Source organism: Caretta caretta, chromosome 5 (assembly GCF_965140235.1).
Source record: "Caretta caretta isolate rCarCar2 chromosome 5, rCarCar1.hap1, whole genome shotgun sequence".
NCBI classification, from domain to species: Eukaryota; Metazoa; Chordata; order Testudines; family Cheloniidae; genus Caretta; species Caretta caretta.
Window position 1 is genome coordinate 66,133,614 of NC_134210.1, and position 25,003 is coordinate 66,158,616.

General features: G+C 41.4%; 1 protein-coding gene and 1 long non-coding RNA gene across 10 annotated transcripts in view; both read left to right on the forward strand.

Moving 5' to 3' along the window:
• The window catches only part of PAM (peptidylglycine alpha-amidating monooxygenase), a 222,824-nt gene that overhangs the window by 17,486 nt on the left and 180,335 nt on the right, over positions 1 to 25,003 (forward strand). Inside the window, exon 1 of one of the 9 annotated variants that reach the window (XM_048849473.2) lies at positions 12,895 to 13,027. The exons of the other annotated variants lie outside the window; for them this stretch is intronic. The gene's annotated coding sequence lies outside the window, so the exon portion shown is untranslated. Of the gene's footprint in view, positions 1 to 12,894; positions 13,028 to 25,003 lie in introns of those variants that run through there. 9 annotated transcript variants of the gene reach the window in all.
• On the forward strand, positions 21,722 to 23,855 carry LOC142072015 (uncharacterized). Its single transcript, XR_012668298.1, has 2 exons — positions 21,722 to 22,747; positions 23,336 to 23,855. It is a non-coding gene; the product is annotated as an uncharacterized LOC142072015 (long non-coding RNA).

Genomic DNA, 25,003 nt, shown 5'->3' on the forward strand with positions numbered 1-25,003 from the left:
TCTATTGGTCCATTTCTGAGTTGTATAGAGTTACTTATATACACATCACATGGATATCAACCACTGTTCACCCATAATTTAGCAGTCACTTATTTCAGTGGCTGCCATTGTTACCAACTGTGCTTTACCCGAGGGTAGTGTTCTTACTTCTGATGTACACTATAGTCAGCTGTCTACCTTGGAGCGTTTGCTTCTTCCTGTCAATCCAGTGTCAATCTGAAGACAGATGAAATTGCTTTTAAAGAAAAAGCATGTTGGCCAAAATATCACATGTCCCAGGTAGGTGACTAGACAGTTATTTCAACCCCTGCAGCTCTTGTCGACTTCCATTTAACCTGAATAACAGAATTGCGCATACTGGGGATTAAAATATACATTGTATTAGTCTTTGTGTTCACTTAGGTATGTCATCTGAGCCAATTAAAACTACTACTGTAACACTCCTATTATCAATAATTTAACATATCCACCAGAAACGGGGGGCACTAATGGAGACCTTGCAAATCAGCTAACTGGATCTTGTCTTAAAGCAATCTAGTATCTTACATATCTGAATCCTCTGAGGCACTTTTTTTTTCAGTACATGAGCTGTCAGTTTCTTTCTTGTCCTCACAGTTTGAGGTATCCATAGTGGATACAAATTATATACTGTACATATTTCCAAGGAAATAAACCCTTTAGTTAATCCTGCTGTAAAAGCAAAATACATTTTGGCACAGTTTGACACAAATATGAAAGGAGGGGGAAGGGAAGAAAGTAGACCAACTAGACTAGTTGGCTTAGAAACTCTCTGTTCTACAGCACATGGAATAGGGAAAGCAAATACATCCCTTTCTCTTCCCGATGATGATTTATTTAGAAAAAAATCTTTTAGTCTTGCTTCAGTCTGATGTCTTCTGGAGTTTATTTTCCAGGTCACAGTTTTGTCTTGTTTTTTTCTCAAAAAGCTATTCAGAGTTTTCAAGAATGACTGTTGTGATGCTGTCTAAAGGGTAAGGTGACAGTCTACACTAATATGGTCACCACTGTTACAAAATTGTGATAAATCTTGAACAAGGTGTGCTTTGTGAGGTATCGTTCAGAAAGTCATCGTTTGAGTATTATCATCTTGTTATAATGTGTATATTCAGTTACAATCCTATAGCAAAATTTCATAACTTCACATGCAGTGTTGATACAGGAGCACTCATTTGTTGCTGGTTTGGTTAAATCTCTAGAATATACCACCCATGTGGGAGTGTCTGCCCAGTTTTTTAACAGTCTGACCTGCTGTGGCTCTCTCTGCTGTGTTCCATAGTGGGTATGCTGACAACTATATCATACCCATCAGTTATCCTTTGACAACTCTGGTTTATTTCTTGGCAATATGAAGGATTGTGGATTTTTTCTTCCCTGCTACTAAGAACAAAAGTTGTAAAAAATCTGGGTGGGCATAGGTATCCTGGAACCATAGGGTCTGGTCTATTCCCCAGGCTGCAATGAATCTCTTGTGCTGAATCCCAAAGAGTGCCACAGTTCCAAAGGGGCAGGCCTTTGGCCTTCAAGACTCTGAGACTGGGCCTTCCAGTACCAGTACTGTCTCTCTATCTCTGGCTCGCTTCATCAAACCCAACTAAGTCAGGCCCCTGTGCGAGGGTTGTACTAGTCCCCTTCAGGGTGCGCTGCTCTCTGAGTATTTGCAGCAATCAGCCAGCCAAGCTGTTATGGACTCCCTTTCTGACGCTGGCTCCCTTCCTTTTGTCCTTAGTACCAGGTGAGAGCTGCTGAGGCCCTCCCAAAAGCAAATTCTTATCCCCATATTCTGACACCTTTCAGTCTATTGATCTCGAGCTGGGGGCAGTAATTGCCATTCTCTGCCCACCCAGCTCTGAAGGCAGTGCAGAAGTAAGAGTGGCAATATGACAACCCTCCTACAATAGTCTTGACCCCCAGCTCCCTGTGTCCCTCTTTTGGATCAGACAGTTGTGTGACCTAAACAACCACAAGAGCAGGTTCTAAGGATATGTCTATGCTTAAAATGCTATGGCGGCACAGCTGCGCTGCTGCTGCACTTCAGTACAGACACTACCTGCTCTGATGGATTCTCCCATCAGCATAAGTAATCGACCTCCTAGGGAGGCAGCAGCTAGGCCAACAGAAGAATTCTTCTGTCGATCTAGCACTGTGTATGTACACTGAGGGTTAGTTTTTGGCTTAACTATGCCACTTAGGGGGTGCGTGGGTGTGTTTTTCACATCCCTGAGTGACTTGGTTAAGACAACTTAAGTTTCTAGTGTAGACCAGGCCTAACCCTTCTTCAAGAAATGCAAACTAGAGAGGGAAACTGAGGCACACATAGGAATAAAAATATTACAGAAAATTGTCACTTTGTCACAATGGGCTTAAGATCATAAATCTTTTTTTTCAAAGGACAACTTCAGAAACTTTCTTGTATGCAAGGGTATATTGCTAGAACATTCTCATTTAAGCTTCACTCCTCTCAGTTTTCTTTTTAAAAGAATACTGGTTGTTTTGTAAAATTTTTGGCTCATGCCAACAAAAGATCTAGTACTAGTTAAATAGCAAATTTTCTCCTGGAAGCAATTTTTCCTAATATTTTCCAGTCTAGTGCATACTTAAAGTTTAGTATTCTTTTGTGGGAGACTAATTATACATATTCTACACAGGCAATTTTACATTCAAGGGATGAGGGGTAGGGAGGTGATATTTGGCCTCTTTTTGTCTTGCCATAGATCACTGTTTCCAGATTTATTTATCTTTGTTGGAAAAATCCCACTTCAAATATTTTTGTGGTGATAAATTCTGTTCTTGCGGTAGATTCATAGTGATACTATTTATCCTTGGAATATCAAATTTTCAGTCTCCAATCTCACTTGTTTAAACACACACCCTTTATTTGAATTAATTAAAAAAAAAACAAAACGTGTCCATAGCTGAACGAATCTATGGATTGGCAGCCTCCCTGCTAATCTAGGCTGCCAGATGGCTAGAGCATGTAGAGAGAGGGTGGTTTCCCAGATGCCTGGTAATCAAATAATAAAGTCCTTTATTGATCAAAACTAACACTTGTAATTTGCACCTGGAAATTATTTGGTAGCCAATGCGTGGAACACAGGTACAACATTCCTCATGTGTGAAACACTGTAAACCAGTAAAGAGTTTCAGCATAAAAAAAATCTCAGATGCATTTTACCATGGTCTCTGAGAATTGTATCTCTTGGTCACAGGAACCAGACAACAAACATCAAAATTCGACACAAAAATACTCTATAGCTTGGGATTTCTTTCCCACACCCACAACTTCTGGGGCTTAGGAGAATGGCCTTCTCTCAAGCAGTCTCTCCCTACTTGTTCTTGGAGCAGCTGTTATGGCCCCTGCCTGGAGTATGTGTGTGAATCAGGAACAGGTTAGGCATTAGTGTATCTGCACACTGTTACAAATGCATTGTAATTCTCACTTTAGAAATAAAATCTGGAAGTGTCCAGAAGCATGGATAATGAAGACAAGATCTGCTGTACCCAGAGGAAAAATGTTCAACCTCTCTGCTTAGCGTAGATATAGAAAGCACTCTTGGCCTCTGACACTTTTTTTGGACATCCAGAAGCAGCACAGAATTCAACAGAAGCCCCTAGAATATGAACTTTGTAAAAAAGTGGGTATATTCTAAGGAGCAAATATTCTTTTTTTGCCATCCCCTCTGGTTTTCCCTACAGCTAACCAGCATCTCCTTTCTGTTCTGGATTGAGCTTTAGTCAGTTGTCCGTCTTCCAAGCACCAGTTTCAGCCAGACGCTAGGAAAAATCAAACAGCCTCACTGTTTGTGTCCAGTGAAAGAGACGTAAAGCTGTACTGTCATATCAGTGACTGTACTGGAAGCCATCTCCTCAGCCTGAACATTGAACAGGAAGGTTGTCGGAAGAGAACCTGTGGTTCTCTACATAAATGGTCCTTTAGTGTTAGTATATGCCCCAGAATAGCGCGCGCGCGCTCTCTCTCTCTGTGTATATATTCATATAAAAATGGGGGTTGGAATTCTTGACTAACACAAAAAATGTAAACTGAAATATAATTTGAGTGGCAGCACTTTTATTATTCCTTCATAAAGAGTATAAATGTGTACTGCTGCACCTTCTCAAACTTTGCTGGGTATTGTGTGCATTGCTGTTCCCGCCTTTCTGGTATATTTTTTAAAAGGAAGTGCTGGCTGTCTTTGACAGTACGTTTAAAGGATCAATGTTTACAAGCAGTGAAATGCATGTGGGTAATGTAGTGCTGTATTCAGGTGCAGACTTTAATCTTCAGAGCTGTGCGTGAACTGCAGGAAACATCTACTGAACATCTTTCTTCCTGCATGCTTTCTCATATGGATATATTAATATAAGTGTCTAGGCACACGCTGGTTGTAAACACATTACACAAAGCATTTTAGAAGCAAAAGTGTTACTTCAGACCTTCTGAAATCTCCCCGCCCCCATTTTCTTAGCTATGGAGCAAAGCAAACCAACTGAGACAGAAGCCTCTTAAGCAAGATCCTAATTGAAGTGGTGCTTACTTCAAAAAACCCATACAAACGCTCCCCTCCCCCAAACACCCCTTTCACCTAAACGTTGATATGTAGATGTGAACTTTAAAATGATAAATTAAGGATTGGAATAACTTGGTGAATATCACAATGTTGTTACCTGGTGTCATCTAGGATTTTTGATCATGCTGTGAGCAAGACTTTGTTTCTGGTATTATAGATAATTTATCGGATTGTCTCTTTATCAGGTAAAAGACTTTCATGAAGAAGTTACCTTGAGTTTAAGGAAGAACAATAAAATGTTTCCAAAGGTGTGTGTATGTTTCACAATGGGTGGAACATCTGTGCCACAGTGGTATGTGCAGGAATGAGTGGAAGTGCTGCATTTAAGTCTCATCATGGTCCTGAAAAGTCTTGGGAGCACTGTTGTCATGTTACATTGGCAAAGGTCTGTCTGGCAGACCCTACCTCATAAAATTCTTTGTAAAGAAAAAGGCAAATGTGGTCACATGTCTGGCACTACAGGGCCTGAAGTGGACCAGACCAAGTAATTGAAATAAATATGCTTGCACGTGTAGTCCATATGTTCCATAACCCAAGACGTGTTGATGTTGAACGATGAGGTGAAGTGAGCTCCAAACTATGTTGTTGGAATGTGGTATTCTGGAGCCCATTTCCAAAGCAATTGTACAAACACTACAACAGTTCGTTCTCTGCACACAAAGATGTTGGGGTTTGTGACAGACAATGCTGTTTACATGAGCACAGACTGGAGAGAGAGCCTGGAATGAACTGTTTAATAGCATACCATGTAGTTTGTGCAGTATACTTGCTAAGCTAGTTTTATAGGGCATTTAGGTGAACTTCTCAGTGTAAATGACCTTGCTGTCTCTTTGTGTTTATATATAGAAATACATCATTTTGACAAGATTAGCTCATGTGACAGCGTTGTAATTTTGTCCTAATTACAAAATATCAAATGTGATATTAAAGGTATATCACTGCATACAGCTGCATTATTGCAAATGCTTAAAAAGTATAAATAAGGTTCAGTGAAAAGTCGCCTTGTGTGTGGCAAGGCACTGGGGATTTTTAACCTGAAGTCACAGGGGAAGCATTCAAGCAAAGAACTACAAAAACGTCTTGGCAGGCTATGGACAAAAGCTGCATGACTACATTTTGCAGATAAAAGTGACCATTCTACTCTATGTAAAATTCATTGAAGCCTTTTGAATTTTTAACCCTTCAAGGTATTGTAAACTTTTTGAGGAGAATCAGGTCTATTAGAATTTGTACTTGGTCAGTGTAAAGAAAAGAGAATAGTTCAGATTTAGTAGTTAGGCCAACACTGAACTAGGAGAGGTGGATTTAGGTGTGAGGTAGGTGTGTGGGTTTGGCTTTTAAGTGTGACCATTATATTAGGTGGGGTATTGCTAGTATAGAGGAACTACTGCTTCCCTTATTACTTCCCCATGTTTATAAATAGTGTAATAAAAACAGTTACGGTGCATAACTACTCTTCTAGATTTAAAAAGTGACTGATAGTAGGATCTTAGAGTTATAAGGCACTGATTCATAGGGTCCAAGGCCAGAAGGAACCATTGTGATCATCTCGTCTGACTTCCTGTACAACACAGGCCATAAAATGTCCCCAAAATAACTTCACTGTCAATGATTCAATGGAATGTTGTTACTTCACAGACTATATCTCCCAATTCCAAATAATGTACAGTATAACATACAGTATTTAAAATTAAATTAGCCTTTATTGAGCTTTGATTTAGAGATGTCTAGCTGGTTTAATGCAAAACATGCTTGCTTTTTTTTGTGGCGAATTGGATTAATTAATCATGAATGGTATGGATAAAGTGAATAAGGAGGTGCTATTTACCCCTTCACGTAACACCAGAACCAGAGATCACCCTATGACATTAATAGGCAACAAATTTTAAACAAACGTAAGGAAGTACTTCTTTACATAACACCTAGTCAGCCTGTGGAACTTGTTGCCATGATATGTTATGAAGGCCAAAAAAGAAGTTCTTGGAGCATAGGTCAATCAATAACTATTAGCCAAGATGGTCAGGGATGCAATCCTACGCTCTGGGTGTCCCTAAACATCTGATTGCCAGGAGCTGGGACTGGAAGATGGGATGAGTCACTTGATAATTGCCCTGTTCTGTTCATTCCCTTTGAAGCATCTGGAACTGGCCCCTGTTAGAAGAAGGAGACTGGGCTAGATGGACCATTGGTCTGATCCAGTATGGCAGTTCTTATGTAAATTCTAGCAAGACTCCATAGATGAACGATTGCTTGATTCGTTTTATGAAACAAATTCTCCCTTTTGTCTTGTTCAGAATAAACATTTCATTGACATGGTTCAGTCATTATGACCAAGTTACGTTCCACCCAGCTTAGCAGACATTGTTGGAAGGTTGCTGCATACAGTATGAGAGAAGGAAATTGAACAGTGTACAAAAAACATTGACGAGAAATTTGTCTTGATGAGTGCAGCAATGTATACAATGATCCAGTAATGTGCTTGTGTGACAAAAGAATATGGGATTGTCTGTCTTAAAGGTGTAAGTGATATATCAGGAAGTGCCTACACAGCAGAATACTTAAAAGCAGTAGCAGTAAAAGCTTTAACAAACTTGAAATAAAAATCCAAGAGTCAGGTACTGTGTGTGACTTTGTCATAGACAATGCTACAACTGTAGTAAAGATGAGGATAAATGTAGAAGAAGATAATGAAGAGAACCTGAAACTTTCAACAGGTGGGGGTAGTGCTCATTTGATGCATCTTTTAGTCAAAGATGTGAGTATAATTTTCCATGAACTGGAAATCTCGAGCTTTGCCTAGCTCTAGCAGTGACATTTGAAAACTCTCTGATTTCCAAGCTAAGAAAGTGACCTTAATTGAATTAAACTCAAGAACTAATTGTACAGTAGAACCTAATAGATGATTTTGTAACTAAACTACAACATTTAGAATGTCTGCACAGATGTATTTTGTAAGAGAGACAGCATGAAAAGATGGGTTCCTAAACATTTAACCAGTAACACTGTCAGATGGCTCCAGCTCTCTTAGCTTCCTTGGGTTGGTAGGACTTTCCTTTATCCCTCTGATGCTTTGTAGGGATGCATAAAATCCTGTGGTCAGAGAGATGCTACTTATCTGGCTACCAAGTGCATAAAAGGCTTAAATTTGTTTTCTCTGCCTTATACATAATGCTTAAGCATTATGTATCTAGAAATGCTTCAAAAAGTGTCTGCTTGTATTGACTTCTGTATATAAATACTGGTCTTCTAGTCAAAGATTTAAGGAAGGTTAAAATATTAGAATTTACTGAGAGGTACTAAAACTGGGACTTGATTCCCACAGTTTTAAATGCATTCATTCAGGAAAGGTCACTGCTGATGTCCTACAATTCTAAAATGAATTAGATTTGATCTGTGCTAACATGGTATGAATCCGATACTAAAAGAGAGAGCCATGAACAAGCTGGACACGAATAGTTGAGAGTGACTGTTTTCAACAAAGCTAACATTTTTACCTTTTTGCTATAACTGTATAGATTTCATTGTTTCCTTTTTATTTAGGATTGAGAGTTTGGATGTAACATGATGCACAAACCCTTAATTTCATTTTGTGAGTCTCATTTCTCCTCCCTTGGTTTGTGCTTCACACTCCTTCTTCCTCTCTTGCTCCTTGTTTCCCAACAGTAGAGGATTAGGCCTTTACCCCTACACATGTTCCTGGGGTGGGGGGGTAGAGGGTAGTCAAACACTTTTATGGCTTGTTATGGCAAATCTGGGGTCCCCTGCAAGGCCATTTGATTCAGTCTATAAATGGAAAGCCTGAACACTCAGTATGCAATCTGCCCAGCTGCAGTTCTCCTACCTGTCCAAACCAGCAGTACCCCTACAGTAGGAGGGATGTGGAGGGTAATTAATATGACAGGAAGGAAACTAGGAGTATGATTTCTCTGGGTATTTGCTTAAAGTTCATGAACCTGTTTAATAAATAAGTATGATCAAATAAGTATGTCTTCAGCAAGAGCTATCAGCCGTGTTGTTAGTGTTTCTAGACACTTTCTCAAAAGGTGTGAGAGAATTCAGTCATGTGATCTTTGAGTTAGACATACTTATCATCGAGCTCTGAAGATGGGACTTAGGTCAAGAGGGGACACTGCCCAGTCGTGGACTGGTGACAGTCATGCTACCAGTCTTGATTACTGATCTGATGCAGCCAGGTTAATTACCTTGTGGAGTTCTTAGATGCCTGAAATAAAGCTGTACAGTGTGGTCATGGACACCCAGCACTATGGACCTCTGCTGTGTAAGTGGTGGTGGTATGTATCATGCTTGTATCATGTTGAAGACCTCCTTTTGAGAATTTTGTATAGAATCATAGAATATTAGGGGTTGGAAGAGACTGAGAAGTTGCACCCCATAATGCTTTATGGAAATATACTTATGTAAATATAAATATGACATAACTGGAATATGTTTTATGCTACATATGCCATGTAACATATCTCTGGAAAGGTTATGATCTACTGAATATATTCATCCTATTTGTATGCATGTATCATTTTTGTATTCGAAGTTATGAATATTGGCTGTGCACTTGTTTGATTTTAAGTAACATTAGCAAGCCATTTGGGCAGCTTCTTCAGAAAGGAATTTGCAGGTTAAGTGCCCAATCAAGAAACGCTTAACCGACAATGGATCTTGGAAGGCTCCAATCCACATAAGAAGTCTACTTGAGGATGTTCAAGGTAGCATGTGAACAATGACTGCTAGCTGTAAGTTGTGAGTCATGCATGGATATGTGACTTGCCCATGTGACTCCAAAACTCCATCTTGTAGCTGGGATTCTACACAGGGGGAGGGAGGGGTGTCCACCCACGAGAGAAAGTGTATTTAAACCACTGGGAGGACCCCTTCATTTTGTCTTCAGCTGGCTCAAGAGATAGGATACCTAAACGAAACTGGAACAAAGGACAGTAACCACTGGGATGTGAGTGATTGCTGGACCCAGACTAAAAGGAGACTAGTCTGTAAAAGGAAGCTGACTGGAACACCTCTGAGGGTGAGATTCCATTTGTAATCACTTCTTACTGTATTAGGTTTAGACTTGTGTGTTTTATTTTATTTTGCTTGGTAATTCACTTTGTTCTGTCTTTTACTACTTGGAACCACTTAAATCCTACTTTTTGTATTTAATAAAGTCACTTTTTACTTATGAATTAACTCAGAGTATGTATTAATACCTGGAGGGGGCAAACAGCTGTTTATATCTCTCTATCAGTGTTTATAGAGGGCGAACAATTAATTAGTTTACCCTGTATAAGCTTTATACAGAGTAAAATGGATTTATTTGCGTTTTGAACCCCATTGAGAGTTGGGCATCTGAGTGTTAGAGACAGGAACATTTCTTAAGCTGTTTCAGTTTAGTCTGCAGCTTGTTGTTCAGGCCTGGGTCTGTGTTTGTAGCCAGCAAGCATGTCTGGGACAACCAGGCAGGGTTCTGGAGTCCCAAGCTGGCAGGAATAGCAGGGGCAGAAATAGTCTTGGCACATCAGTTGGTAGCCCCAAGGGGGTTTCTGTGATCGAACCAGTTACAGAGAACTCAGGAGGTCATCTAGTCCAATCCCCTGCTCAAAGCAGGACCAACACCAACTAAATCATCCCAGCCATGGCTTTGTCGATCCGGGCCTCAAAACCTCTAAGGTTGGAGATTCCACTACCTCCCTAGGGAATCTATTCCAGTGCTTCACCACTCTCCTGGTGAAATAGTGTTTTCTAATATCCAGCCTAGACCTCCCCCACTGCAGCTTGAGACCACTTGCTTCTTGTTCTGTCATCTGCCACCACTGAGAAAAGCCTTGCTCCATCTTCTTTGGAACCCCCCCCCCCCCGCCCCTTCAGGTAGTTGAAGACTGCTATCAAATCCCCCTTCACTCTTCTCTTCTGCAGACTAAATAACCCCAGTTCCCTCAGCCTCTCTTCGTAAGTCATGTGCCCCAGCCCCCTGATCATTTTCGTTGCCCTCCGCTGGACTCTCTCCAATTTGTCCACATCCCTTCTGTCATGGGGGCCCGAAAACTAGACTCAATACTCCATGTGTGGCCTCACCAGTGCCAAATAGAGGGGAATAATCACTTCCCTCGATCTGCTGGCAGTGCTCCTACTAATACAGCCCAATATGTTGTTGGCCTTCTTGGCAACAAGGGCACACTGCTGACTCTCATCCAGCTTCTCATTCACTGTAATCCCAAGGTCCTTTTCTGCAGAACTGCTGCTTAGCCAGTCGGTCCCTAGCCTGTTGCAGTGCATGGGATTCTTCCTTCCTAAGTGCAGGACTCTGCACTTGTCCTTGTTGAACCTCATCAGATATCTTTTGGCCCAGTCCTCCAATTTTGTCTGGGTCACTCTGGACCCTATCTGTACCCTCCAACGTATCTACCCTTCCCTCCAGTTTAGTGTCACCTGCAAACTTGCTGAGGGTGCAATTAATCCCATCATCCAGATCATTAATAAAGATGTTGAACAAAACCGGCCCCAGGACCCACTCCTGGGGCACTCCGCTTGATACTGGCTGCCAATTAGACATCGAGCCGTTGATCACTACTCATTGAGCCTGACAATCTAGCCAGATTTCTGTCCACCTTATATTCCATTTGTCCAATCCATACTTCTTTAACTTGCTGGCAAGAATACTGTGAGACACCCTATCAAAAGCTTTGCTAAAGTCAAGATATATCACGTCCACTGCTTTCCCCATATCCACAGAGCCAGTTATCTCCTCATAGAAGGCAATCAGGTTGGTGAGGCATGACTTGCCCTTGGTGAATCCACGTTGACTGTTCCTGATCACCTTCCTCTCTTCCAAGTGCTTCAAAATGGATTCCTTGAGGACCTGCTCCATGATTTTGCCAGGGACTGAAGTGAGGCTGACTGCGTTTTGCCCCCCACTGTGGTTTCATAATACTTGTAGTGGGGGAGGGGAATTAGTTTTCAGAATAGATGAAAATCTGTTTAACATTAAGGGAAAGCATTACTTTAAATTAATATTAGATTAAAAGCAATTTGCTCAAGTATGGAAGAAAATACTGGTGCAAACAACTATTTTCCTATTAATATATAGGTAATTTTGAAAATGTACCCCTTAAATGGATTCATATTAAAAAAATGAATGGTCACAGGTGTTATAACTAGAAATATAAAAATAGTAGTAAAATATATTTGGATTTCAGTTTTCAGGTTGAATTAAAAGAAACAGATAACACTGATCCAAGTTTTTGTGTTAAAAATAGAAAGGGATTTTTAATTGTTCACTTGTGCTCAAGCAGAGCTATAAGTTGGGAAATAGCATGGGAGGGGGAATGTGTGCATGCTCCACATACACTAAATAATTAAAAGCTGAGCAACCGCTTGAATCATTGCTTTCAGGCCAGTATCTTAAATGTCATAAGCTAATAAAACTGATTTCAGATTAAACTTTGTCACAATTTAGACAAAGCTATAGAAAATGATTTTTCTAAGAAACAAAAAGACAAGCTGTTCAGTACTAAACACCTAAAATCACCTGTGGTTTTCCTTAAAAGCAAACAAAAACCCTGAAAACCAGGATGAATTCTTTATGGCAAGCTATGATGTGACATTAGTGGGTTTACTAGAAATCTCTACTAAAGAAACCTTGCTATATAGGCTTCTTTTGATATCCTGTCACTCCGCATTTCTCTCTGTTAACTTGAGCTTTGTCCTTCCAAAGTAATGTATTGGCAGATTAGTCATCGAAGCTGAGACATATGAATGTAGGATAAATATAATGTGGTGGTGTATGGAAGCTTTAGAGCATGCCTGTTTGTATTATACAGTACCTGACCTATAAGTAAATGGGGGGCTTCAGTTTCTGTTGCTACCAGTATGTTGACCCTTAAAAGCATACATGTACATCCTATTAAAACAATGTCTTCACTTTGAAGAAAAGGATGTCTGCCTTAATGTAATAATATTAATAGTGTTAATTGGGAAAACAATCTACGACTGCTTATGAAATTGATACCTGACAATATTATTACTTGATCTGTGACTTCTGTAGATGTTGGAAGAATATCAGTAATGGCTTCAAGCGGTGACTCTTATTAAAAATCACATCACAATTTAATAGATTCAGGATTCATTGAGTTCTTTCAGCTCAGTGTCACATTCAGTGCCTCTGTGACAACCTTCATTTCCTGCTTAGCAAATCAAAGCCTGGTAGCTAGAGCCCCAGGAAGTTGTTAAAGCAATTAAAGGCTTCTGTCTCTCAGCACATTGCATGGTTACCATAGTATCCTCTGCCTCCAAGTCTTTACTGATGATGTCAGTATGCATACAGGGGTTATTCAGAGCATCTACATGAAGATGATTCACCCCTCGCTAAAGATCATAAGCCCCACTCCATATGCTATATCTTCTAGTATTATTTTGGAAACTTATGAGCTCGGAAGGTAAGTGGCTTCTGCTTCATATTTAACCATTTAAACATATCTTTCTGCTGTGTGAAATAGGAGGTGTTTTTTCCTCATTGCATCACTAGCTTAAATTCAGAGTCTCTGTCTTCTAGTATTTGAACCAGTTTCCTAGAACACAGCATTTAAACTTCCCAAAGCTTTTTTAACCTTATAAAATGTGCAAACTAAAAACAAACTTATAGTTAGAAATTGGTCAGCACCCCAGTTAGTAAGCAAATCTAGTAAAGTCAAAAAGGACTTTTTATTTTTAGTGATTTAAAATAAATGCAAATATCTAATATAAACAATTCCCACTCTTAGGACAGTGGGTGTCTTCATAAGCAACAAAAGCATAAACAAAATGTTTAACATAACTCTACAACTGCATGTTCAGACTGAAAAAAAACCATAAGAGATTTAAGTATAATGGGGATGCTTAGATGCTCCCTCTAGCCTCACAAATTAGCTTTCCTGTAGATTGTAAAAATCAAGCTTGCACATTTGTTAGATTTTTTTTTTTTTTTTTTAAACCTGAAGAGGCATCCATATGTGATGCCTCTTTAATCATCTGCCTACTTTTGTGTGGACTTTCTGCATGCCTCTTCTTTTGTTTTATGTAGTGGTATTGTAGCCGTGTTGGTCCCAGGATGTTAGCGAGACAAGGTGGGTGAAGTATTACCTTTTATTGCACCAACTTCTGTTGGTGAAAGACAAGCTTTCGAGCTTACACAGAGCTGTTCTTCAGGTCTGGGAAATTTACTCAGGTGTCATAGCTAAGGCTAAGATGTTGTCATGGTTATTTTTAGTACAAGTCATGGACAGGTCACGGGCAATACGTAAAAATTAATGGAAGCGGTGACCTGTCTGTGACTTTTGCTGTTGTGCCTTCCTGGTTTCCCTTACCACCCTGGTGGCTGAGAGTTGTGAGGTTTCCCCTCTGCCTGTGGCAGCTGGAAGCTGCAGGAGGGCCCCCCTCCACTCACAGCAGCTGGGAGCTGCAGGGTGACCATATTTCCCAAAGAGAAAACGAGACACCCCCAGCCTCTTGCCCGAGGCATCCCCCTCCTTTGTAAGGCTGTCACCCATCACTGGAACCTTGCAGGGGGCCTCTTGTTGCTGCTGTCACTGGAACCCTGCTAGGGCCCCTTTGGCTGCCAGCTGCAGAGTTCTGCGGCCCCTGGGGCTGAAGCCAAGAATATCACAGAGGTCTCTGGAAGTCATGGATTCTGTGACTTCCATGACCTCTGTGACATAAACGTAGCCTTAGTCATAGCTAAATACATGGTTGAACAGAATATTTAGCATAAGTAGTTAACACATGCATATATCCTAGACTTTCTCTTTGGAGCATGTTCTGTGGTATCTGAGTTCCTGGGTGTAGATAACAGATTTCTTAGTGTGTTTGGGATGGTTACTGCATCTGTGGAGGTAAATGTGGTGATCCGTGGGTTTCTTGTGTATATAGTTGTCGAAGCTGATCATGGCATCCTGCAAGTTGATGCTGGTGTGGGAGCGTTCTAGAGAGAGTTTAATGAATGAGTGATGATTGTTGAAATTGTGGTGGAAATTTATCGTTAATGTGTATCAGGGATATTGTCTTAACACACTCAAACCTACCTTCACCAAACAAGGACACTCTACCAGCGAAGTAGATCGCATCATGGAATGGACCACCAAAATACTCCAAAGGACCTGCTTCAATACAGATATGAAACCCCTTTCGACCACACACCACTATGTGGGTATCCTCAGACAACTACAGCCAAACAACTTTCATCCCACCCTGAAAGAAATCTGTCCTGAACCCTCTCTTCTGGCCTTCAAACAACCCCCAAGCCTCTCCAAGCTCATCATCCAATCAGGTTCCTCACAAACCAGGACACCAATTCAAAGCGGCACCAGACCCAGCCAGAATACCAGATGCAAAACCTGCAGACATATCTTCACTACTACAATAAGCCACACACCCTGCAACATACCTTTCAAGATCCAGGGATCCTACGGGTGCCTATCACAACATGTGGTGTACCTTGCCTAGTGCAATAAATATCCCAATAGCAACTGTGTGAGGGAAACCAGACAATCACTATGCTCTCGAATGAACTCACACAGGAAAATGATAAAAGACAAAAGCATCACATCACCTGTGGATGAACACTTTTTACAAAGGATAGATATAGAGTGATCACTATCAGTCCTCATCATTAAAGGAAACCTGCACAACACCTTCAAAAGACGAACCTGGGAGTTTAAATTCATAACTAAGCTAGACACTAAAAATCATGGACTGAATAGAGATGCTGGATTTATGGCTTATTAGAACATTCTATAACCTACTAAACCCCCAGCTGCTTTCTGTCCTCCCTCCCCACCTTTCCTGTCTCTGAATGGAGGGGTGTTAACAGGCCACTTCACCTTGAAATATATATTAACTACTTATGCTAAATGTTCTGTTACACCTTGTATTGATCTGTGACACGACTCAGCAAAGAGCACTGCGCTGGCCCATGCCAGCTGACTCATGGAGGCCGGGCTGCAGCAATGAAACAGCCTGAGCCCAAGTTGGCTGGCGTGGGCCAGCCTTGGGTTTTTCTCTGCTGAGTAGACATACCCTTTGAGTAAGTGTCCCAGATCTGAAGAAGAGCTCTGTGTGGCTCAAAAGTTTGTGTGTCTCGGCAACAGAAGTTGGTCAAATAAAAGATATTCCTTCCCCCACCTTCTTTTTTTTTTTTTGCCTTTTTTTATATGAACTCCATCCTTGCTACCTGAGTGAATGTAAGTTATTATTGAAAGTTGTTATACCTGTCCTGATCAATAGAAATATTTTTATTGTGTACCTTGAAATCTGGAATTATGTACAAAATGTTACAGAAGCTCTACTCTTTCTGAGGAGAAATTTGCATGACTTCTAAACCTTTTGTTTGTGTATATTAGGTTTACAATTATTTATATTGACAGGATCCCAGGCTGTTGTCTTCCCCTTGTTTTTCAGCTTTTCTTTCAATCTCTTTACATGTCTGATATGGCAATATTGTAAGTTGTTTGTTGGTTCATTTTTAAGAATAAATATCTTTTAAGAGAAGATCTTTGGCAACTTATTGGGATGAGTTGAACTTTCATGATTGCACTACAGTACTTGTATTAGGTGAATTGAAAAATACTATTTCTTTGTTTCTTTACATTGCAAATACTTGTAATCAAAAATAAATATATTGTGAACACTGTACACTTTTCAATTACAATACAGAATACAATCAATATATTTGAAAATGTAGAAAACATCCAAAAATATTTAAATAAATGGTATTCTATTGTTTAACAGTGTGATTAATCACAGTTTTTTTAATTGCACGATTAATTGCAATTTTTTAATCGCTTGACAGCCCTAATTTATTTTATGATGCGTCTTTGTCCAGAATACCATGTGCAGTACTAGTCACCTCCTCTCAAAAAGGGCATTGCAGAATTAGAGGGAGTTCAGAGAATGTTAACAAGAATGAGTAGGAGGTGTGTAAAAACTCCTCTGAAGAAAGATTGTAAAGATTGGGATTGTTTACCTTAGAAAGTAGATGAATGGGAGGGGACATGATAAAAATATATAAAATAATGAGTGGTTTAGAGAAAATAGATTGGAAGCTTCTATTGTCCCTCTCTGATAGTACAAGATCAAGAGGACAGTCAATGAAATTAAAAAACAGAAAATTCAAAACCAATAAAAGGAAATATTTCACAAAATATGCAATTGTAGAACTTATTGCCACGTTATGATGTTGAGGCCAAAAACTTTGCAAGATTCAAAGGGGATTGGACATCTATATGATAACCAGGATATCCAAATTTAGAAAATTAATGCCAGCAATTTTTGAAAAATATATTAAACCTCATGCATCAGGTCTTAAGACAATAACTATAAAAGATAGGGAAGACACATAATGTGTGGGGCAGATTATCCCACATCTGTCAACATTGGGGTTACTTATATCTTCCTCTGAAGCACCTGGTGCTGGCCACAGGTAGAGGCAGGATGGACCACAGGTCTGATCCAGTCTGGCAGTTCTTGTTTTCTAAATCCCTTTTTCAGAAGTTTCCGTTTTCTTTTGATCTCTAGCAGTTTTCTCATCCTGTTTAATGCTTTAAGACTGAGTGCATATAAAGAATGTCATATGTTAGCAATTTCACTTAGCTTGGTACAGTACCAGAACAACTGATGGTTAATGAAATGTCAGGGCCGAGTAGGTATATGCATCTCTACCTGTTGCATACGTTAATTTGACCTTTCAGTCATGCAATTAGTTACTTGTGTCAGTGTTTCTGTGTTGGGTTTGTTTTTTGATTCTCCAGTAGTGGACAAGTTTCAGTGACTACTCAAGTGGCTAGCATCCTTGTGGACAAACACTCAGTCCTTAGACATTAGTTGGGTCTTGTATAAAAACTCCACATTGGCTTTACAACATGAATTACACATCGTATTTCATCCACCTTAATGTAAAAGACACACTTCTGTATACTTGTTTAAAAGTTTTTTTTCTTGACACTTGTTATTCCAGTGAACTATTTGAAAACACACCACAGGCTGCTTATACTTGCGGTTATGTAACCCACTGGTGAGTGTGTGTTTACAGGTTCCCCTAGTGCCCAGTCCACAGAGGACATGAGCTATTACAGTCCCGGCTAGCGAGCCTGAGCTATTTAGGTCAAGCTGTAGCAGCTTGAGCTCAGGCTCAGGAAGACTGAGTTATGTCAGCAGAGTAGCCATGATTGCCACCATCCTGGTGTATCATCCAGGATAGTGGCTGTCATGGCTACTCTTGTTGACATAACTTAGTCAACCTTATCTAGTCTTTTCTTTCAATAACTATTTAGATACATTTTAAAAAATGAAGATTTTCTCTTTCCTATCACCATCTGTTTTGTGGTGAGCTGACCCTTCCTAAATTCCTTATGCTGAACAACCACTGGTCAGCGCCTAAAAATGTTAGCACCAGAAGATTTTAGGTTAGCCTCAGAGGCCAAACTCTACCTTGACAGCGATAAAATTCCTTTCTTATTACGATACAAATAATACATATTGTGGAGGTCTGTTTTACAAAATGAGAACATGCCAATATATTTCAGAACAAAAATATATTAGGGGAATCTCTGCTAAATGAATAAATGAGATTGAAGATTCAACTTTAGTATTCTGTTGCTCTTTAAACTGATGGTGAAATTTATCAGTGTCTAGGCAGCAAGACTAGGGAAGACCTGTCAATGACAAAGACTTCAAACGTTTAACTTTAAAAAAAAAATTCTGCTTCATTATAATCCACTCTTCAAAAAGAGTACCCCAGTGCGTTAAGCCTGTTTTGCACAGGTAGACTATAGAAGAGTGGACATAGATAAATCGTTTCCTGACTCCTTTTTTTAAAAAAGCACGTAGCATCTGCCTTCTCTCTACTAGATTACAGTAATTATAATGAAAAAAATGTTCAGCCTTTAATTGATTTTTAAAGATGTTTGCTATCTACCTCTTCATTCTTTTAACTTGGGGGGAAAAAATTGCATCTCGCCTTTTTAAGAGCCAAGAGATAAAGGAATTAGGCCCCAATCTTGCAAAGGCTTACACACTTAATATAAAAACAACGAGGAGTCTTTGCGGCACCTTAGAGACTAACAAATTTATTTGGGCATACGCTTTCATGGGCTATAACCCACTTCATCAGGTGCATGGAGTGAAAAATACAGTAGGCAGGTATAAATATACAGCACATTAAAAGATGGGAGTTGCCTTACCAAGTAGGGATCAGTGCTAAATAGGCAGTTCAATCAGTGTGGATGTGGCCCATTCCCAAGAGTCAGCCAGGGGTACCCAGAAGTCACCTACTACAGGACAGGTCCAACAAAGAAAGTAATTAAAACCTCTCCAACTCATCATCAAGGGTCTACAACCTATCCTGGAGGACAATCCCTCACTCAGACCTTCAGAGACAGGCCAGTCTTCGCTTACAGGCAGCCCCCCAACCTGAAGAAAATACTCACCAGCAACTACCCACCACACAACAGAAACACTAAACCAGGAAGCAATCGCTGCAACGAACGCTGTTGCCAACTCTGTCCACAAGGGACAACATGATACGACCTAACTATGTCAGACACACCATCAGGGGCTCATTCACCTGCACATCTACCAGTGAGAGATGTGCCAGCAGTGCCCCTCTGCAGTGTACATTGGCCAAACTGGACAGTCTCCACGCAAAAGAATAAATGGACACAAATCAGACATCAAGAATTGTAACATTCAAAAACCAGTAGGAGAGCACTTCAGTCTCCCTGGATGTTGTACCAATAAATTAAAACCAGCAGGATCTTATTAAAGGGGGAAAAGGCAAAATACCACATTTATTGTGAACACAGAAAGAATCATAGTAAGCAGTTATAGTTATAACATTCCATTCAATCTCATATTTATTCACACATTCATTCCTACACACACACACGCACACACAGAGGTTCTGCAAGGTTGTCGTCATAGTTAGCAGCCTTAGAGTTGCTCATGCCAAGCCACTGGCCGGTAGTCTGGACATGAGGAGGGAGCAGGGCCTTGTCAGATGCTCATTGATATGCTACTGGAAGTTGGTTTGCAGAATCAGACCCCCAAAGTTCTCACTTTCCAGAGTCCATTTTTATAGGAATTTCTTCCTATGCCAGTCTATGGGAATTGCTTCATCATGCTGTTGCTGAATCAATCAGCAGATAGCACATTCCAGACAGCTCCATGCTGCCAGATGTTATCTTGTTCTTTGGTTCTCCCGTTCTTGAGGCTGTTGGGTGGATTCCAGTCTGCCCTCCGGGGGTCCTCTGTTTATTTCCACTTGATGCCTTCTTCAGCTGATGTACACTGGATTCTTAGGCTGGCACCTCCCTGATCATTCAGTTATTATCCACACCAGGCATCCATCCACATACATCCTCTATCTCTATTTTAATCACAATTGTTAATACAACAAAAGGGCGAGGAGTGTCTGGGTGCTGTTTCTGTTGTTAGAGTATTGCTTTGAGTCTCTCTGTGTGAATTGCTTTGAGAACAGACTCTGTCTTAGAATGTACTAACGCAATTAGCAGCTTGCAAGTTTCACACACAGAGGGAGAGAAACAGTACCAAAAACCAAGAGACCTCTTAATTAGTAATACCCTGGGATTTAAACTATGGGGAATCAAACTCATTTGTGATTTTAATACAGAACTTCTTCAATATGATCCAACATGGATGCTCAATAACAGACTTAAAAGTGGCCATTTTTCAACAAAAGAACTTCAGAAACAGACTTCAGCAAGAAACTGCAGAGCTGGAATTAATTTGCAAACTTAACAGCATCAAATTAGGCCTGAATAAAGCCTGGGAGTGGCTGGGTCACTACAAACAGTAATTTTCCCTCTGATACTCACACCTTCTTGTCAGCTGTTGGGAATGGGCCACATCCACCCTGATTGAATTGGCCTTGTTAGCACTGACCCCCACCTCCCCACTTGGTAAGGTAACTCCCATCTTTTCATGTGCTGTATATTTATACCTTCCTACTGTATTTTTCACTCTCTGCATCTGATGAAGTGGATTATAGCCCACAAAAGCTTATGCCCAAATAAATGTGTTAATCTATAAGGTGCCACAAGGACTCCTCATTTTTTGCTGATACAGACTAACATGGCTATCCCTTTGAAACCTGACACTTTATGTACATAAAGTTGGTAGTTCCATTAAAGTCAGTGAGACTACTTAAAGATAAACTCATGCATAAATCTTGCAGGATTGGGGCCTTTATCAGAAGGGTCACCAGATTAGACTATAAAAATGTGTATTTATCTTTTTCATAATTCAGAAAATGGTTCCATATCTTCCTGAAAACTGTTCAAATGCAAGTGTGGGGCTTATCATTGGCTCTCCATGCTGGTGTGGGTGCAGTGGAAAGGAACATTGCTTGACAAAGTTGTTATGGAATTTGGCTTATATTTTAGTTGTGTGTTTCTTTCTTGCAGACTTTTTTCCAAATCAGTGTAGCAGAAGCGTGATCCAGTACAAACCTAGAACTGATTTTAGAAGTGGTTTGTTGATTGTTAATATTTCCGGTATATATTGATTGGTAGCTGATGTTCCTTTATGTAGTGCAGTCATTTTCATAATGGTATTTTCCTGTTCTAAAACTATAATATTCAGGGGCTTGGAATTCTATTGGAATACTATAGACAAGGGTTTATTTTGTGTTTGTTTTTTTTAAATAAAGAAACTTCAATACAAGATTCTGCCACAAGGAAGCAGGTATATTTCAAAGGAGATTTTCTTGAGAGAACTGAATGTTTTGGATGCAGGTTTGCTTGACTTTATTTTATAGTTGATATATTGCCATTTTTTGTGAGGTATGTTGCATACTTTCAATTTAGAAACAGTACTCAAGCTAGGGTGGGGTTCAGGAGTAAGGCGGTATAGTTGGATTCGCTATATCTTCTCATTCCTGCCTATTGGAGGGTGCGTGTGTGTGAAATGAAATCCTTTCTCACTTCCCATCCCTCTGTCCTTTTGAACATGATTTCCATTCCCATCAAAATAAAAAATTATTTTCAACCATAATGGATAACTTTAATGTATCTGGATTATCTCTTGGGGGAACAAGTATGGAATTATAAACTAGAGATGGTGGTAGTAAGAATTATACTATGCCATACTGTGGAACTGAGGTCTTAACTAAATTCCTAAATACTGTACTTTGTCTACCCTTCATTAACAGAAATGCCTAATTGTGGAGGAGTTTATGCCCTGGTCTACACTAGGACTTTAGGTCGAATTTAGCAGCGTTAAATCGATGTAAACCTGCACCCGTCCACACAATGAAGCCCTTTATTTCGACTTAAAGGGCTCTTAAAATCGATTTCCTTATTCCACCCCTGACAAGTGGATTAGCGCTTAAATTGACCTTGCCGGCTTGAATTTGGGGTACTGTGGACACAATTCGATGGTATTGGCCTCCGGGAGCTATCCCAGAGTGCTCCATTGTGACCGCTCTGGACAGCACTCTCAACTTAGATGCACTGGCCAAGTAGACAGGAAAAGAACCGCGAACTTTTGAATCTCATTTCCTGTTTGGCCAGCGTGGCAAGCTGCACGTGACCATGCAGAGCTCATCAGCACAGGTGACCACGATGGAGTCCCAGAATCGCAAAAGAGCTCCAGCATGGACCGAACGGGAGGTACGGGATCTGATCGCTGTTTGGGGAGAGGAATCCGTGCTATCAGAACTCCGTTCCAGTTTTCGAAATGCCAAAACCTTTGTCAAAATCTCCCAGGGCATGAAGGACAGAGGCCATAACAGGGACCCAAAGCAGTGCCGCGTGAAACTGAAGGAGCTGAGGCAAGCCTACCAGAAAACCAGAGAGGCGAACGGCCACTCCGGTCAGAGCCCCAAACATGCCGCTTCTATGATGAGCTGCATGCCATTTTAGGGGGTTCAGCCACCACTACCCCAGCCGTGTTGTTTGACTCCTTCAATGGAGATGGAGGCAATACGGAAGCAGGTTTTGGGGATGAAGAAGAGGAGGAGGAGGTTGTAGATAGCTCACAGCAAGCAAGCGGAGAAACCGGTTTTCCCGACAGCCAGGAACTGTTTCTCACCCTGGACCTGGAGCCAGTACCCCCCGAACCCACCCAAGGCTGCCTCCTGGACCCAGCAGGCGGAGAAGGGACCACTGGTGAGTGTACCTTTTAAAATACTATACATGGTTTAAAAGCAAGCATGTGAAAGGATTACTTTGCCCTAGCATTCACGGTTCTCCTAGTTGTAGTCCTAAAGCCTTTGCAAAAGGTTTCTGGGGAGGGCAGCCTTATTGCGTCCTTCATGGTAGGACACTTTACCACTCCAGGCCAGTAACACGTACTCGGGAATCATTGTAGAACAAAGCATTGCAGTGTATGTTTGCTGGCATTCAGACAACATCCGTTCTTTATCTCTCTGTGTTATCCTCAGGAGAGTGAGATATAATTCATGGTCACCTGGTTGAAAGAGAGTGCTTTTCTTCAGGGGACACGCAGAGGAGCCCATTCCTGCTGGGCTGTTTGCCTGTGGCTAAACAGAAATGTTCCCCGCTGTTAGCCACAGGGAGGGGGGAAGGTTGAGGGGGTAGACATGCGGTGGGGGGAGGCAAAATGCAACCTTGTAACGAAAGCACATGTGCTATGTATGTAATGTTAACAGCAAGGTTTACCCTGAAAGAGTGTAGCCACTGTTTTATAAAATGTGTCTTTTTAAATACCGCTGTCCCTTTTTTTTTCTCCACCAGCTGCATGTGTTTCAATGATCACAGGATCTTCTCCTTCCCAGAGGCTAGTGAAGCTTAGAAAGAAAAAAAAAAAACGCACTCGCGATGAAATGTTCTCCGAGCTCATGCTGTCCTCCCACACTGACAGAGCACAGACGAATGCGTGGAGGCAAATAATGTCAGAGTGCAGGAAAGCACAAAATGACCGGGAGGAGAGGTGGCGGGCTGAAGACAGGGCTGAAGCTCAAATGTGGCGGCAGCGTGATGAGAGGAGGCAGGATTCAATGCTGAGGCTGCTGCAGGACCAAACCAGTATGCTCCAGTGTATGGTTGAGCTGCAGCAAAGGCAGCTGGAGCACAGACTGCCACTGCAGCCCCTCTGTAACCAACCGCCCTCCTCCCCAAGTTCCATAGCCTCCACACCCAGACGCCGAAGAACACGGTGAGGGGGCCTCCGGCCAACCAGCCACTCCACCACAGAGGATTGCCCAAAAAAAAGAAGGCTGTCATTCAATAAATTTTAAAGTTGTAAACTTTTAAAGTGCTGTGCTTAAAGTACTGTGTGGCATTTTCCTTCCCTCCTCCACCACCCCTCCTGGGCTACCTTGGTAGTCATCCCCCTATTTGTGTGATGAATGAATAAAGAATGCATGAATGTGAAGCAACAATGACTTTATTGCCTCTGCAAGCGGTGATTGAAGGGAGGAGGGGCGGGTGGTTAGCTTACAGGGAAGTAGAGTGAACCAAGGGGCGGGGGGTTTCATCAAGGAGAAACAAACAGAACTTTCACACCGTAGCCTGGCCAGTCATGAAACTGGTTTTCAAAGCTTCTCTGATGCGTACCGCGCCCTCCTGTGCTCTTCTAACCGCCCTGGTGTCTGGCTGCGTGTAACCAGCAGCCAAGCGATTTGCCTCAACCTCCCACGCCGCCATAAACGTCTCCCCCTTACTCTCACAGATATTGTGGAGCACACAGCAAGCAGTAATAACAGTGGGAATATTGGTTTCGCTGAGGTCTAAGCGAGTCAGTAAACTGCGCCAGCGCGCCTTTAAACGTCCAAATGCACATTCTGCACTTGCTCAGCCTGTAGTTGAACAGCTCCTGACTACTGTCCAGGCTGCCTGTGTACGGCTTCATGAGCCATGGCATTAGGGGGTAGGCTGGGTCCCCAAGGATACATATAGGCATTTCAACATCCCCAACAGTTATTTTCTGGTCTGGGAATAAAGTCCCTTCCTGCAGCTTTTGAAACAGACCAGAGTTCCTGAAGATGCGAGCATCATGCACCTTTCCCGGCCATCCCACGTTGATGTTGGTGAAACGTCCCTTGTGATCCACCAGAGCTTGCAGCACTATCGAAAAGTACCCCTTGCGGTTTATGTACTTGGCGGCTTGGTGCTCCGGTGCCAAGATAGGGATATGGGTTCCGTCTATGGCCCCACCACAGTTCGGGAATCCCATTGCAGCAAAGCCATCCACTATGACCTGCACATTTCCCAGGGTCACTACCCTTGATATCAGCAAATCTTTGATTGCATGGGCTACTTGCATCACAGCAGCCCCCACAGTAGATTTGCCCACTCCAAATTGATTCCCAACTGACCGGTAGCTGTCTGGCGTTGCAAGCTTCCACAGGGCTATCGCCACTCGCTTCTCAACTGTGAGGGCTGCTCTCATCTTGGTATTCA